Consider the following 19,033-nt stretch of genomic DNA (forward strand, 5'->3'; position numbering starts at 1 on the left):
CATCAACAAATGGAAGGGGAAAGAGAAGGCGGACATAAGACGAGGGGCGAGAGAAAGCGACATCGAGGTAGGAGATAAGGTCCTATTAAAGAATGTGGTATTTGCGCACAAACTCACCCCAAACTTCGATCCGACGGAGTACATAGTAAAGGAAAGGAGTGGAAATGAAGTTATCATAACAGCTGGGGAAAAGACGCTAAGAAGAAACATTAGTCACATCAAAAGACTACCGCCATCCGAAACAATCCAAGACAACGAAACGGATCCTGCGACTTCAGGGGAACATATACAATGCGGACCACCAAATAGACAAATCTCAGCTGACATGCCTGTATCAACGGCAGCGCCAACGGCAGACTCAGGGGCTTAAAACAGGGGATCGAAAGACGAAAATAAGGAAGGGATGTAGAGACCGGCATTGGTGTTTGTGTGGGTGCGAGACAATGATGTTAAAGTAACGAGCAGTCTGTAGTTAGTTGAATATCGAACGTTAACCTGTAAAGTCACATTGTGTTTCAGCTAACCAAAGAGTAACCAAAGAGGTGAGTTATTACAGTTGTGCTGGGTATAGAAGTTCTAGTACCGCCGCCAGTTCTATATATTTCTCGCCTCTCTGCTGCGAAGTTTTTCTTCGCTTCCTTCTTTAGGTTTTCATACTTCGATCTCAGTACCCTTGCGCATCTAAATATTCGGCGAAATTTTGCATTGAAGGCAACTTCGATTTCATCCCAAACTTTATACGTTGCTTCCGAATTCACTCTGTCGGTTTTTTTGCACTCTAGTATATGTTTCTTCATATCTACTAGCTCTAGTAAACAGTTCACATCATTTGTTGAAAAATGTTTGCTTCTTATGGACATCTTTAATTTGTTTAGGCACAGATATTTTAATTAACACGCTTTACTTATTTGATCACAGAATTTTTTTCAGTAAAGGCGTCGAATATGTAAACAAAAGCCAGCTGTTACCGTATCTACAAATTATCTATATAATGAAAATCCAGTGTTGCCGTACAGAAAATCGTCCCCCAAAGGCGGCCTTAAACCATGACTGAAAAAATGCTCCGTAAGTTGACTAGAGCTTAAATTTGACTAGAGTTTAAGCAAGCTTAGTTTAAGCTTAGCTTAACCAACCACTGATAAACCGGGCCTTAGACAGCCTTAAAATCAGAATTCAGCATGGTTACATATGTTGGTTTGTGTCTTAGAGCACTAACATAATTCGTCCTACAGATGGCGCACTTTTGGGCACGAAAGCAAATTTCGATATTTTCAGATATTGTTCGAATTTACAAAAACTTTTTCTATTAACTATAGGCAAATAGAGTAGTATTTGCTTACAAAAATAGGCCTATGCACTGCGGCTGATCCATACGAATCGATTCATATAACTTTTATATGATTTTACGTATACAAATTAGCTTTTTTTACAAATCGCCTGGTTGAGATTTTCAATTGTTGATTTAACTTAAGCTTGCCGCTATTTTTCAGCCAGCTAATTTTTTTCAAATAGGCTATTTTTTCAAAAGCAAAATATATTACAGAGTTAGACAGCCTTTAATATCAGAATTCAGCGGGGTTACATATGTTGGTTTGTGTCTTAGAGCACTAACATAATTGCTCCTATAGATGGCGCACTTTTGGGCACAAAAGTAAATTTCGATATTTGCAGATATTGTTCGAATTTACAAAAAACTTTTTCTATTAATTATAAACAAATATAGTAATATTTGTTAACAAAAATAGGCCTATGCACTGCGGCTGATTCATACGAATCGATTCATAAAACCTTTATACGATTTTACGTATGCTAACTATGCGAAACAGCCTGTCAATTGATTGTATGGAAAACTTGTTAGCGTATTAATATATAGATACTTAATTGTAAAATTAGTTCCGAAAAATTTAAAGCTATGCTGCCAACACAGAGTAGAAACTGTGAACCATATACACACGTGGCAAGCAATTGTAATATGCTATACCTTTGTGTTAAATGTGTTGGGTCACATGGCGCAGGTGAATGCAAAATTCCTTCCACAGAAAATAATACCAAAGAGTATGTTTATACTAATCCTGAAACAGGCCAGCTAATAAAAAACATAGGCATTCCGGTAAGTTGCTTAAATTGTAAAACTGAAAGTCACCCTGCGAACTACACTAAATGCCCAAAAAGACTTGAATAAATTAAACGCCTAAATGACCGGAATGGCATAGGAAATACAGTCGATGGCACACTATATAAAAAACCTTTGTCGAGAGCAGTGGCCTTGGATGAGTTCTCTCCTTCGTATGCCTCAATTGCAGGTAACAAAGAAAAACCTTATCCTAAGGTACAAAAAAGAGTTCCAAAAACGACTAAAATTTATACCAAGCCTGTTCCTATTAAAAAAATTTCTGATACTAAATTATTTCAAACCATAGACAAAGAAAAACGAAAATATATAAAGAATTGAAAAATGATGACGATAGCACTATTTAGTCTACTAACTGAGCTAAGACTTAATAGTGGGTAGTAAAAACCTTAAATGTATATTTTTAAATGTTAATTTCTTAATATCTCGGTATAAAAGACATTACTTCAATTTATTTCTGATCAACGCCCTAGATTGATGAGGAGTGTGATGACTAGTACCTAGGAACTACCTAATTAGTTTTAGCTTTTAGTAATATTATTACTTCGTGTAAGTATTGTTTTCAATAAAGCCGTTTAACTTTACAATCGGACCACAAATACGATTTCTGTGAATATCTCGATCCTTGCGCCACCTAGCGGCGATTTTTTTTCATAGGTCGCTTTCTATTCTTGTATGTGTTATGTGTGCCAAATATGAGCCAAATCAGACCACAATTACGATTTTTGTGAATATCTCGATCCATGCGCCACCTAGCGGCGATTTTTTCATAGGTCGCTTTCTATTCTTGTATGTATTATGTGTTCCAAGTATGAGCCAAATCGGACTACAAATACGATTTTTGTGAATATCTCGATCCTTGCGCCACCTAGCGGTGATTTTTTTCTTATTATTGCATTTTCATCGGGTTCTGAACTATATTCCAAGTTTCAACCTTGTAGCTTATCGAGAAGTTACTTAAATTTCAATTACAAAATTCGTGCCAACCAGCCATCCAACCAACATGTCAAGTCAAGCCAAATAGAGCCGTTTAATAAATACGCATGCTTGCTACATATTCATACATATGTACGCACTTACTAAGCGAACTTCAATTGAGCGTACATCAAATATGCTGACACACCTTAAACATTATACACCTTTTTATTTTGTTTTATTAAACGCACTTTCACCAAATTTTATATTTTATAATTTATTTAATTTATAGTTTTGAACTTCGCTTTGCTCATAGAAATGAAAGTAGTCACAAAACTGATTCTCAATTCTTTCAGTTGCAGCTTAGCTCATTCTCAATTTCTTCTCTCGCATGTAGTTGCCACACTTGATTGTTTCGAATAAAACTTGTAGTATAAATGTAAAAAATCAAATCGCAGGAAGGTAATTCATCACTGGAGTAACTTTACATGTAATTCGGCAAGTTTAATTTTCGTAACACTTTAAGTTGGTACGATTCCAAAACAACTCAAACTTTTATGTTGTCGGAAACATCAACATTAAAAAAAGGATGTTTTTTATTGTCTTATTAGATTCGTTCGCGTGATTGAAAAATCGTAAAAACTTGAACAAAATGTTACTAACTTTGAAAAAATCCTGTTCGTTCAAACAAAACTTTTGCAACAAGAGGGCACAATTTTGCATTTCGCTTGGAGGAGAAATTGCAAAACTGTACCCGATAAATAGGTGTCCCGGTATCTCATAATTTTTTGCACAGTAAATTCAAAAAAGAGTTTTTCGTTTTGTGTTGATAACTGAAAAACTAGTTTTTTGTTGTCTCTCCCATTTTGTGTGTTTTTTCGATTTGGTGGTTTTCTTATTTTGACGTTTTTTTTAACAAGTGGCACCATCGTCATAAGTACAAAGTAGAGAGCGCAGTGAGCGTAAAAATCTCTTTGAAATTTGCTCATGTATTGACTGTTGAGCGCTGTTGATATGACCAGTGAAATCAGTTGTGTTAACAGAAAAATCAGTTAGACTGATTAGGAATCTGTCAATTTTACAGAATTTTGTTAATTTAAGAGCGACAATTTCTCTTCTGTTGAAGTGACTAAACTAATTTGTTCGCTTGACAAAGAACTCGGTCGAATTAACCATAATTCGACCAATTTCACCGAATCTCCGTTAAGTCAAGAACAACAGAACCGATTTGTTGATTTTACTAGTACCATTTCTTTCACTGTAATTTTCGTGGCTATAACCTTATCAGGCAAGTTAGCAAGGCGAAAGGTGTGAGTGGCAACAATCGCAGTAGTAGTACGGCAACAGTATACGGGAAAATTATAGGTACAAATTTATAAAATTAAGAGATACTATTCATTTAGAGAATATTGCCCTTACAATTTTCAAAAACAAACGGTGAAGAAATTATGTTTGTATCTTTATATAACTGCCCAACAGACTTACTGAAAAGTAGGGACCTTAATATGGTGTTAAACTCTGTCACTACAAGTAAAGTAGTCATTGGTGGAGACCTAAATGCTCGTCATCCCGATTGGGGGTACTCATATACTAATCCCAATGATATATTTAAACAAAAAATTGGAATATTATGAAAAATCGACTTTTGGCCAGCTAAATTATTTTTAGGATTTTGAATTTTTTTTTTTAATTTTCGACTTTTGGCGTATTTTTGCAGAACTTTTTTCTCATTTTAAGCTACTCCAGAACTTTTGAAAAGCTACAAAGGACAAATTGTTTTCAAATTTTTTAAATTTAACGCTTAGTTAAGCCGGCATGCACAGATTTCAATACCTTATTTTTTAGCTAAAATTCCAGAACTTTTTTTATCCTTTTTAGGAACTCCTTTTCAGTTTTTTATGTGTTGGGTTTTAACACTACAAAACCTTTTTTAACTAAAATGCTGCAATTTTTTTCTCCTTTTCAGGAATTTCTATTTGAAACCTCAGACCAGTTTTTGTTTTTTTGGTTTGTGAGATTGTGTATGCCAACTTCACAGACATGTCTTCCTATTATATTTGCAAAATAGATATTCATATTTATTCAATTTGATTTTGGCTGGTGCCATGTCGAACCGCCTAGACAGTTGGTTGATGACCTGCGTCCACAGCATAGGTGCTAACACCCCACCCTGCGCTAATCCTCTCTTTTCAGATTTGTTTTTGGCCTCGCATAGGCATAATTGTGACATTATTAAAGCACCGGAAAAGTCCACGAAAACACCTAGGGCATATTCCTGGTGTTCCTGGGCTTTCCATATGTTCATGACTATCCTGTGCAATGCAGTATCGGCTGACTTGCATATTTCTCAAGTCATTTGGTTTTCAATGTGGGGGATGTTGAGAAAAAGTATACCCCAAAGTCTGCTGTGTGTGACAGTGACGTTACGGGCAAGGGTGTGATATTTCTCAAGGCCATTAGTTTTCTACGTGTGACAGGACGCCACCTGTGGAACTACAGGGAATAATACAAATATGGACCGTTATAAATTATAAAAATCTAAAATCTTTGGGGTTTTTTAGTATATGCTTTGAAAAAATAATTTTACGAGGCTTAAATTTACATATGTAGTTATGTATGTAAAACACTGAGATTTGCTATCTATCTTAGTTTTCATTTATGTAAACGTTAATTCGCTCACTTACTTGATCTTGTAATGTTGGCATATAATTTTCTTTTTAATATATGACGTACGTTAATATTTAGTTTAAGTTTGAATAACTCATAGACATACATATCGCACACTAACTACAAAAGAGTCACAATTTAAAATTTTTCAAAATCGGTTTTATTCCATAAACCAATTCACAGTACACATCTCTAACTGCCCCTTAAATTTCGTTGTCATTATTTTCTTCTTTAACTGGAAAATTATCGTTATGCCAGCTTTGGTGTTGATTGGCATCGCTTGCGCTCTATCAACTAAAGAGTACTATTTTTAGTTGTGTCAATGTGCTTAAGAACAAGTGAACAGTTTTTACGCATAAAGTGTATTATTTTAAATTCTGACTATCTTGTTGCAAAAAACTTTTAACTTTGTTGTGTATTAATTAAAATTGCGTCTTTTTATACGTAGAGAGTGAGTAAAGCTGCTTGTATTATTGTGAAATTTGCCTTTTTTGATGAAATAATTGTGAATGTACGAGTAGTAAGTTTTCTTAGAAATAGTCATAACTCAAAATTGCTATATATTTTGTCCGTAAAGAAATGATTGCAATACAATTTCGTAAATTCATTTTATAATGAAGGTATCCTTCTCTGTAAAACTGGATTTCAGTATAACATTACAGACGTTTTCACATAAACCGTTTTTCTTCTCTCCTGAACATTTACATCTTTTCAAGTTATGACTCTTTTGTAGTTAGTGTGTGTTGTTGCACTAATGCTTTGTTTCGGATGAAACGTAGTTTTGAAAAATTTGTTAGTTAGGGCCTTTGTGAATTAAGCTAACGATATACTTAAATTAATCTCTCTAGAGTTTTGAGTGGAAAAGATGTCAAACTAATAAGCCTACAGTCTTGTGGGTGCAGATGACAGGTTCCTCCCGCTGGCTTATAGCAGGGAGTCTATTACATCTGGACCTGGCGATTTAAACTTGGACAAATTTTTCATCCCCCATTAACTTTTGGTATTTGGCACCAATCCTGGCACGGCTCGCTCGGTTTTTAGAAAGTAAACGTTTTACACAATTCTTCCAAATGTTATTCCGGGAAGCGCATCAAGGGACTCTTCACTACTAAGTGACCATTCCTGTTGTTGTTGTTGTAGCAGTGCTTCGCCCCATCCAATAGGTGTGACCAATCACAAATTGTCATCAATGTCCTATAACGGAGTTCAAGGAAATTTGCTGTTTCAACAGGGGTGGACCATAATGAGAGGGGTGTTAGAGGCGTAATTTCCATATTACAATTGAAGAGATGGTTGGTGTCACGTGGGGACATATTACAAGCAGGACATACATTTTGTATGTTGGGGTTGATTCTGGATAGGTAAGAGTTTAACCTGTCACAGTACCCAGATCGAGCTGGAGTGACGCGCGTTTCCCTGTGCGTTCTTCCTCTGCTAGTACTGGGTGTTTTTCTTTGAGTACCGGATTTGCCGGGCAATTCCTGGCATAGAGGTCCGGCGTCTGTTTGTGGGTATCACTGAGGACCTGCTTGTGCTTTTTTACTTCATACGGCTGTGTTATCAGGTGCCGTATTTCCTCATAATGCTTACGAAGATAACCCCTTAAGCCCCTGGGCGGTGTAGCCTCATCAGTCAGATGGCAATTGTGATGCCCAGGTTTCTGGATGTTCAACAGAAACTGTTTGGTTAGTATTTCATTTCTCTCCTGAATGGGGAGTAGATGGTGTTCTGGGGACATAAGAAGACAGCCCGTAGCGTTTCTGAGGGCAGTAATTTGGCAGGACTGTATTTTCTTCCAGTGAGTAATATTTAGGCTTGGCGAGTAATCTACGGCTTTGGATTTTCGGTAAAATTACAGCTGCATGCTCTCCAAAATGTAGGTCCTGATCGAACATCACACCCAAGATTTTAGGGTGTAAGAAAGTCGGTAGCGTGGTGCTATCGACGTAGATGTTCAATATGGTCAACATTTGGCGCGTCCATGTTCTAAATAAGGTCGCCGATGATGTTGTCGGTGACAATATCAGTTTTCGCGAGACGAAGAAACTGGAGAGGTGAGGGAGATAGCTGTCTATTTTGTTACAAAGCACATCGATCTATGGGCCTGGGCCTTCAGCCATTATTGTCCAGTCATCGGTCATTCCTCCCCGTCTTTTTATCAGTCCCTGGACTGTATCTCCCTTAGATTTGACTTTCCTGAGTCTCGCCATTTCGCTAGAGCATTCTAGGTCTGCACAGAAATTTGCATTCCTCCACCTATTCCTTTCACGTTTTAAGGACTGTATCAGATCCTTATATTCATCCTAGCAACCCTTGTTTTCCGAAATTTTTGCCATTTAAAAACAATCGGTCCTGAAGACGTAAAATTGCTTTATAAGATACTTTTAATGTTACTCATACAACCGGTCGTGTCAAAAAGTATCAAATATAATAAATAATTCTTTGGTCTTTGCTAGGGGCTATACTACGCGCGGAGCGGAATTTGCATTCATATATATATTTTACAAATTGTAACTTTTCTCGCACTCTGGCCACTTTTACAATTTTCCATAAAAAATTCGCTGGTCCTATTCCTTCGGAAAATTCTTCCATTTCAAAAAAAATTTTTTTTTCGTGTTTTTTGTATATTTTTTTGCAGTTTTTCTTAATTACATAAAATTCTAGACGCTAAATTTTTTGTTTTTCCTTCTTATAAATGTGCAAGAATCACATGAATTTTCTGAAAGTTTTTCAGAGCTTTTTAACGCTTCACTCAACACGTGACGATACTTGGATTTTGCCTGAAGAAAACAACAATTCACAATTTTATTCATCGCATTAAAAGTAGCTATGTAAGGAATAATTTTTAAAATACCTACTTGTTCATAAATCTCTGTATCTCTCAATTTATCAGCTTCGTTCAGCAATTTTTTACAAGCGTTCCCTTCAAAAGCCTCTCCATGGTAATTTTTTGAAATAATTGTGAATTTTTTTGGGTATAATATTGATTTTTCTTTACCTAGAAGGTGAACCAAATCATTCCAAAATAAATGGTTTACGAATCCCTGTAAAATAGCAGTTCTGGAATAAAGCATTTTTGTAACACACAGATATCGTCATTTTTAACAAAAAAAAAAACTTCTTATAAACTGCCCTCAAATCTCCGTAAGTTTTTGATTCTGTTTGAATCTCGAATTCTGAACTATCCGCTGAATTTACTATATCGGTTCCATGTAAATCAAGTTTGGAATAAGGTTTTTTGTTTTTTTTTTTTTCAAATTATCGAAAGTAATAAAACAGTATGGAAGGGGTACATTGCTGATGCAGTTTGTTGTCCATTCACAACTAAAATAAGCTTAAAATCTGAAACAATAATTATCATTAAAATAATATTATTGTCAAAGACCTTCAGCTCGAATCGAATCTGGAAAAATATTTCCTTAAATTAATGAAAAGTTTAAGAAAATTTTTATTCAAAAATGAGAAATTCTCAATTTAAAGAACATTTTATTAGGGTAGGTATAAATCACATGTCACATACCTACCTACATAAATAAGAATTAAAAGGATTGTTGTTATTGTTGTTGTAGCGATAAGGTTTCTCCTCGAAGGCTTTGGGGAGTGTTATCGATGTTTGCCGGATACAGGTCCGGTACGCTCCGGTAACACAGCACCATTAAGGTGCTAGCCCGACCATTTCGGGAACGATTTATATGGCCACATTAAACCTTCAGGCCATCTCTCCCTTCCCACCCCCAAGCTCCTCATGGAAGCTCCTTATGGAACTTAGGATCGCCAGAGCCTCGTCTGTTAGTGAACCAGAATTCGCCGCGGATAGGTGAGGTTGACAATTGGGTTTAGAGAAGCTATATATTGCGCTGGCAACCGGAAGGCTTGCGCTACACAGCTCCTTGAATCTGGTATTTTAGTCGCCTTTTACGACAGGCATACCTACCGCGAGTATATTCTCACCCCCTAACCCGCTGGGGTAATTGAAAGAATTCACCGATTTCTTTAGAATTTTGATAGTTTAAAGATAATTATTTTATTACTCGTTAAGAATATTCCAAGCAATATTGCAAGGGCTCAAAGCAGCGTGATACAGTTTTTCATCCACAATTGTCGTCTTTCACTGAGTTTTGCAGCTCCGGCTCACGCTCAATTCTCACGGGAATGCTCTGGATCATTGAGAGACTTGAGAAACCGATGTCGTGAAATTTTCGCACACGTGAAATGTGATAGGCAGATGTCGCCGCTATTTTTCATTTAACTCATACGGCAAAAAACTAAGCAGCGACATCTATTTTTGAAAAAGTACGTATATTAAAGGCCGCGTTGCCAACCTAAAAAGAAGTAATTAACAAATTATCTGGCTCACAAATTGAACCAGACTTCGATCTGGATTTATCTGGCTCAAATCGTTGTTGTTGCATTTACATGCAAAATTATTTATCTGGCTCAGGATTTTGCCACCGGATGATAGCTAATGTGTATATACACCTACATATGTATATCGTATAGAAGTTTGCGCCGTCACTTTATCGGCGGCGGCGGCATATGATGCATGGAATGGAAAGATTTTGTTTATATGTATTTAAGGAAATCGATATTTTGGTCATTTCGAACCTCTTACGGCAACCGGTTTTATATATTGTAGTAATCCGGGGTTTTGCCGGGATCAATTGCTGACGTTTCAATGTACCGCGGCTCAATTTCTCGCAGATCGTTAAAAAGATTGTAGGAGTAGCTCCTTGCGGAGGGACTGTCCTTTACTCACTTACTCCAGGGAGGCTTCAAATCTACCCGCGTCCCTAGGGACTGGTCGTGATGCGTCTCCCAAAATAATGCAAATACTTGAAATGCTCACACTTTTGTGTATATGTCTCGTGCCAAGCGTAGTTTCACCGAAGGAGGTGTTTTGGGCTAACTCGTTATACCCGTCGTCGATGCGATTTTTTTGAATCATTTGTGGCTGCTTCAAAGGTCGCCTCCAGTTTTTCTGTTGTTTTTAAAATATACAATTTCCGAAGTTCAAACAGTAACCATCTCGACCACCAGTCGCTACCACGCCTTCTGACTCCCTCACACCATATGCCAGCACAGAACCTATAGGATTCCGACTTCGAATTAATTCTTCGTCGACGTCACTTTCCTCTAGGCATAGCTCTGAAGACTGAAGCTATCCACTTAGGAGGATATCAATGAGTAATTCACGGCTCAAAATCGTACAATCCTCTGCACATCTACAATATTTGAATTTAACAAGGACCCTGGATAAATATTTTGATATGTAGGCCAAAAGTTGAAGACCTTTGTGCCCGAAACTTTTATTTCAATAGTCTTCGTTAGACCAAAACCAATATTAAGAAATAAAAATTGACCAATTTTAAGTTGAAAGATGTTAATGGTTACATGCGCAGTCCAAACTGTTTTTACCGGTCATTATATATGGCCGTATAGCTTCAATATTCCGACTAGTTCGACTGTCCACTAAGCTAAGGCAGTAGTACACCCGGGGTCATTTGTTCGACTTGGGAAAGCTTGTGTTTTACCAGTTTGAGAGTTCTTGTGAAGGTCAGAGCCTCACCTGGTAAATATATCTATGTGGCTACACATTCACATTTGTAACAGGAGCCATAACGTGTAGGTGATATTTAAACTTGGTTGATGTGTTTTAATAAATATGGTTCGCTTCAAGTGTGAAAATCGAAATTAAAATTTCAGACGCTATTTTTTAGTTTCGCAAATTAACAACATAGTTATGTTTGAATATAAGGCCAAGTGCTTTTTCAAACCCTTCCATTCGTATGTATATCTTCAACTTAACAATGAGGCGAATATCATTTCAAAGGGGTATTTAAACCCCACTGAGTCTGCGGGCGAAAACCTGAGGGTTGAGGCCTTGGTGTGGAGTAACTGTAAAACAATTGTGTCCAAAAAGAGACTAATCTGTGGTAACCCATTTTAAGAAAAAGTTACACAATTTTTTCCAGGGGTGCAATCATACAAATGCAAAGTGCTTCCAAATGCGTATTTCGTATTTTATACTATCTTTCCATGTCAACTGAACCCCTAAAAGAATTTTAGAACACCGATTTTGCTTATTATTTTAGACAATCGGGATATAATTTTTTGAAAAAAAAATCAGCACTTTTTTGGATAATCTTTTAATAACTTGCGGAGCAGTTGAAAAAATGTTCGACTGTTGCGATCTTATTTGAATTCATTATTCTTTATTAATTTTCTGGAAAAATTATGCAAAGTGAGCATTTAAATTTATTTTATAACTTTTATTTTGGTGTTTTGTTTTAATAACTTGGCGAAATTGGTGATTCAAAATCCGTTGCTATGTTGATCTGGCATTGAAAGCGCCTCTTTTTTTATAATACCTTTTGAACGGTTAGTTAAATTTCGCAAGTGGATTCTTATGCCATTCGCATTCGTTGATAAGGGGTATATCGGACTAATTTTCGACATGAACAATACACGGCCTAGACACTCTTCAACGAGTAGAAAATATAGTAACGCGCCAAACGCCGCCGCCGTGCCGATTTTTATGACATTCGGCGGCAACGTGTGAAAAACGACGGAAATCGTCGGCGGCGGCGTTTATCTGCGTCGAATAGCATCGTATATAAAAAATAAATTACAAAGAATTACTTCGTTCTCATATTTATATATATGTACATATACTATATGCATGTATAGCAGGGGCGTAGCTAGAAAATTTCCTGGGGGAGAAAAGGGGGTAGGACGGGGGGTTCAAAAAATAATAATTTTTTTCAGTTAAATAAATTTAAAAAATTTTGTCTTTAGCTTTAACATCGTATATTTAGGATGTGATATGAAAAGGGTTACATTAAAAACTCGAGCGCATGCGTCGGCTTTTCTTTGCCATTTCATCTAAAACTTCTTCAACGGAAACAATTTGATCACGGTGGATGCTTAGTGATGCACAGCCATTCAATCGATTTTTACTCATCGTGTTTCTCAAATAGTTTTTAATCAGCCTAAGAGTAGAAAAAATCTCTCGTTCGTTGACGTTGTTACTGAATGCGTACACAAGATTTTCAACAACATGTGAACATTAGGAAAAGCCACAGAATCGCATTCCTGTAATATTAATCATAGATAAATTGAAAAACAAAAACCGAAGTACCTCCTTCAGGAATAAGTAGAATTCATGCTTTTTGAGCCTATACATGAGATCTAACGTATACGTATATAAAATTCAAAAGAAAGAAACTGATCGAATAGAAAAAAATATGTATTTAAAAAAGTCATATCTACACGGAAAAAACACTAATGTGTTTTTACATTTTAAAATGTGAAAAACACATTATCTTTTCATTTATCAAATAATTTGAATTTTACATTTTTGAAATGTGTTTTTGATATGGAAAAGAAATGTAGATATTACATTATAATAATGTGTTTTCCACATGGAAAATAATGTCAAATTTGCATTATATTTCAAAATAGGAAATGTCTACTTCGAAAAAATTCTGTAAATTTAATATTATTTAAATGTGGAGACTAAAATCAAAGCACGAGAATTAGTATCGTTTAGTTCGGCAAACAAACAGAACCGTAAGCAATGTTTATATGTATTGTTACGAATATTAGCAAAACTAAGGAGTGCTGCCAGCTCTAAGCCGATCTAAGCAGTGACGTGAATGCACATCAATAATTCAATCATTATGTATCTACATAAACGAATAAATAATTGCGTCTACACATATGTACACATTCCGACGAGCAACATTTACATACAAGGCAGCAAGAGATGAGATGTCACACACCGATGAATTTACTTATACGCTTATGTGTGTGCGGGAGACTGTAAACTACAAACACATGCATATACCTTATCTGAGTTGTCACAAGAGAGAGCAATAATTTGTGCACGTAGTTGTGGCTGGCGATTTTGTAGCCGAAACAACTAGTAACTTCTGGAAATCGAAGAGCCTAGAAGTATGCAGCGTAAACTATAAAAGCGGTGCAGGCGAGTAAGAAGCAATTCAGTTTGATTTGAGTTGATCAGCAATTACGACTAAGAAGATATCTAGCGAGCAATACCAGTATTATTTTGATTAGTGGAGTTTCATTTGAGCTATCAGTTTGGTTATTAAGCTATTCGTTGCACAGTTTGAGTGTTATTGTGAAGCATTTTAATAAAGGCCATTTTTCCATTATTCAATATTGGAGTTATTTATTCAACAGTTTAGCGATACGAACCTAGCAAAAGGGGCAAATAAGAGGATTTGCAGCAAATTCGTTACAATTGGTGTCAGAAGAGGAATTGTTGAATAAATTCCGGAGGACAACAAGGACATGGCAAAGTTCAGTGAATTGAAGATCCAGCAACTAAAGAAGGGGTTGGAGAGCCGTGGATTGAATACAAGCGGCGTTAAACTTGAACTTCAGGCACGGCTACGACAGGCAATGGAAGCGGAAGGAATTGATGTGGAAGAGTATGACTTTCATCTTGATGGCGAGGAAGTAACAAAAATTGAAGAGAAAAACGAAACATCGCAGACGGTTACCAGCACAGACTTGAACATGATATTGGCTGCAATATCTGCACAAACATCGACTGTAGCATCAATGTCGTCACAAATGTCATCACAACTGGAAGAGCAGAAGACATATATGGCATCACAACTGGAAGAACAAAAAACGTATATGTCATCTCAACTGGAAGAACAGAAAACTTATATGTCATCTCAACTGGAATCGCAGGAGAACCGTATAACATCGAAGATTGAAGCACAAGAGGCACGAATATCCGAAATGTCGGCACAAATATCAGCGCAGATCTCTGCTCAACTGGAAGAGCAAGAAGGACGTATTTCCTCGAAGTTGGAGGCGCAAGATACAAAAATTTTACAGTTTGAAGAAAAAATCGAGGCCGAGGTGGATGCTTTGAGAGGACGTATCGAGCAGTTGCAACTAAATCGCCCAGCAGTTTCAACGAGTAATCCAAAAGTAAAAACACCTTCCTTTGACGGTTCTGTTCCTTTTCAGGTCTTTAAGCTACAGTTTGAGAAGACCGCAGCAGTGAACCAATGGAATGCTGAAGATAAAGTTGCAGCTCTGTTCGTGGCACTGAAAGGGCCTGCCGCGGAAATCTTACAGACTATCCCAGAGTATGAGCGGAACCACTACGAAACATTGATGAGCGCTTTAGAGAGACGTTACGGAAGCGAGCATAGAAAACAGATATTCCAAATTGAGTTGCAAAACCGCTACCAAAAAGCAAATGAGACATTGCAGGAGTTTGCTTCAGATGTTGAAAGGTTGGCTCATCTCGCAAATGCGGACGCACCCGTGGAATACACCGAGAGGGTAAAAATCCAGAGTTTTATAAATGGCATACGAGACGTGGAAACGAAGCGAGCTACATACGCGAACCCAAAACTGACATTTGCTGAAACGGTATCACATGCATTGACTCAGGAAACTGCCTCCCTATTAAGTAAACCAGCATATAAGGCTCGCCGTGTGGAAGTAGAAAGGCCAGAGTGGGTAGAAACAATTTTGGAAGCACTGAAGGGATCTCAACAGAAGAATATATAGGCAATACAGGTAGATAGTTCCGCGTTCGTGTAGATGTAAGTCAACGCACAATCGTTAATTTAAAGTCAATGTGCACATCTAGACAATATGAATTCGATACTTTTTTGCCAGCGATCAAACTTAAAAATAAATAATAATAAAAGACGAGCCCATTGAAATAGTATAGAAAATGTTGAAAAAGAAGTATGTATTTAGTTGGACCTGCTTTTTGATGAACACTAACTCACGTAGATAAACACACCCATGTATGTATTTATGTATGTAGATATCTACTATGTACATATTTCGTAATACCAATAGGTATGTATTAGAGATATACGCCGCCGCCTCCGATTTTGGTCGTTTTTCGCACGCCGCCGCCGAATTTCAAAAATATTGGCGCGGCGGCGGCGACGTCTGGCGCGTTACTGTATTTTCTACTTGTTTAAGACTGTTTAGGCCATTTATTGTTCATGTCGAAAATTGGTCGGATATGGTCAAAAGTGGTATCAACGGATGCGCATCACTGCCAGTTATAAGAAACTAATTGCGAAATTTAACTCTTTCTAACTGTTCAAAAGTTATTTAAAAAACAGGCGTTTTCGATGTCAGCTTAAAACGGACTGTGCATCACCAAATTCACTAAGTTATTAAAACAAAGCACTAAAAGAAAAGTTATGTAATAAATTTATATGCTCACTTTGTAGATATATATATATATATTTTTTTTTTTTTTCAAAAAATTAATGGCGAACATGTTTTCAAATTGTCCTCAAGTTGTTAAAGAAAAGCAAAATACCCCAAAAAGGTGCCGATTTAAAAAAAAAATTATATTGCGATTGGCTGAAAGAATAAGCGAAATCAGTGATGCAAAATCCTTTAGTAGGTTCTCCTTTGAAAGGATTCTTACCTCATACTTAAGCTAAGGGCATATGTACTAGAGGTTTACGCCAACCACTTTATCGGCGGCGGCGGCGGGGGCGGCGCGCCGGCGTACGCCGGTTTTCTTGCTTTAAAAAGCTTGATTTTTCTATTTAAAAAAATAGTATTTTGGAAAGGTTTTGTTTGTATGTATTTAAGGAAATCAACGTGTAGGCCATTTCGGAAAGATCCGGGGTTTTTGCCTCAAGATCTCGCAGACCGTTCAAAAATTTTCAAGAGGAGCTCCTTGCGGAGGGATTGTACCTCGTTCACTTACTCCAGAGAGGCTTCGGCGACTTACGGTTGCTATTAATGGTCTATTAATACTCATGACTCTCGTGGCACAGGGCGTCTCCAGTTTTTTCGGCTGTTTTTAAGAGCTACAATTCCCGATGTGCGAACAGTAGCAATCCCGACCACCAGTCGCTACCACGCCTCCTGACCCTCACACCATATGCCAGCACAGAATCTATAGGACTGCGACTTCGAACCCATACCTTCGTCGACGTCATTTTCCTAGAAGCTCTAGGTGTAGCTCCGAAGACTTTCCAACGGATGCTTTTGTCACGCTATGCTGCCGAGCTACACCAGAGAAACACCTTGAAACGTTAGAGAGTGACCATTATGGATGACCGCGTAGCTTCAGTTTTCAGACTGGTTCGACTGTCCACTACGTTAGGGTAGTAGCACACACGGTCATTATTTCGACTGTATTTTGAAAGCTTTTGCTTCACCACTTTGAGTGTTCTTGCGAAGGACAAAGCCTCACCTGGTAAATACATATATGTGCCTACGTATTCACATTTGTAAAAGGAGCCGTAACGTGTAGGTGATATTTAAACTTGGTTGATAGGCTATAATCAATGTGATTCACTCCAAGGGACTAGTTTTGGATGGGGCTGTCATCTTTATGTCAAACCGGGAGACTTGGGTGTTGAAGGATGAAGTGTGAAAATTAAAATTAACATTTCAGACGCTATTATATAGTTTCGCAAATAAACAACAGATTTTTGAATGTAAGCCCAAATGATTTTTCAAAACCTTCTCATACGTACATATATATATATCCTCAACTTAAGTATGAGGTAAGAATCATTTCAAAGGAGTGTTTATGCCCCTAGAAACTACTAAAGGATTTTGAATCACTGATTTGGCTTATTCTTTCAGCCAATCGCAATATAAATTTTTTTAAAAAATCGGCACCTTTTTTGCTTTTTTTAACAACTTGAGGACAATTTGAAAACAATTTGAAACGCCTTGGGTAATTTTATTTGAATTCATTGTTCATTATTTTTTTGAAAAAATATGCAAAGTGAGCATATCAATTTATTATGCAACTTTTCTTTTAGAGTTTTGTTTTAATAACATGGTGAATTGGGTGATGCAAAGTCCGTGACATAGAAAACGTCTGTTTTTTTTTAAATAACTTTTGAACAGTTAGAAAGAGTTAAATTTCGCAATTAGTTTCTTATAACTGGCAGTGATGCGCATTCGTTGTTACCACTTTCGATCATATCCGACCAATTTTCGACATGAACAATAAATGGCCTAAACAGTCTTAAACGAGTAGAAAATTTATTAATGCGCCGGACGCCGATATTTTTGACATTCGGCGGCGGCGTACGAAAAACGACCCTAATCGGCGGCGGCGGCGGCGTTTATCGGCGGCGTATATCTCTAATATGTACGTATGAGAAGGGTTTGAAAAATAGTTGGGCTTACATTCAAATATCTGTTGTTGATAGCGGCGGCCACCACACGGTGTGTTCGCACCCCGCGCAAAGCAACATCAAAATTTTAGAAATAAGGTTTTTCAATTAGAAGAAAATTTTTTTGACATTTCCTAAAGTTGTCGGCCCTATCAAAACTAGTCCCTTGGAGTGTATCTCAATGATTATAGCCTATCAACCAAATTTAAATATCACCTACACGTTGCGGCTCCTTTTACGTAGGCACATATATTTACCAGGTGAGGCTTTGTCCTTCGCAAGAAAGCAAACGCTTTCCCAAGACAGACGAACTAATGACCGTGTGTGCTACTACCTTAACGTAGTGCACAGTCAAACTTGTCTGAAAACTGAAACTACGCGGTCATCCATAATGAGCTCGTATATCATAAGGCCGGAAAACAGCAGTTAACATCTTTCAACTTAAAATCGATCGACTTTCATTCTAAAATATCGTTTTGATTTAACGAAGACTATTGAAATCAATGTTGTGAACACAAACGTCTGCAAACTACTGGTCTACATTTTAAAAATTTTATCCAGGGTCCTTGTAAAATTTTCATTATGTAGATGCGCCGAGGATTATACGTTTTTCACGATGAGTTACGCAATGACATCCACTTAGATTGCTTATGATTTCGAGGGCGGCATCCTTGGCCGAATAGTCACTCCCTAACGTTTCAAGGTGTAGCTCGGCAGCATAGCGCGACAAAGGCATCCGTTGGAAAGTCTTCGGAGCTACACTTACGGCTTCTAGGAAAGTGACGTCGACGGAGGTATGAGTTCGAAGTCGCAGTCCTATAGCTTCTGTGCTGGCATATGGTGTGAGGGTCAGGAGGCGTGGTAGCGACTGGTGGTCGGGATTGCTACTGTTTGCACATCGGGAATTGTAGCTCTTAAAAACAGCCGAAAAACTGGAGGCGCCCTGTGTCACGAGGGTCATGAGTATTAATAGACCATTAATAGCAACCGTAAGTCGCCTTTGTGCGTGACCGCCAAGGAGCCACAAATGATTTAAAGAAATTGTGTTCGCGACGATTATTAGGAGTTAACCCCTCGTGAGACTACGCTTTGCACGAGATATACAGACAAAAGTGTGACCATTTTATGTATATCTATTTCTTTTCAGCAGACG

This window comes from Eurosta solidaginis, chromosome 3 (genome assembly GCF_040869045.1).
Source record: "Eurosta solidaginis isolate ZX-2024a chromosome 3, ASM4086904v1, whole genome shotgun sequence".
Taxonomy (NCBI): domain Eukaryota; kingdom Metazoa; phylum Arthropoda; class Insecta; order Diptera; family Tephritidae; genus Eurosta; species Eurosta solidaginis.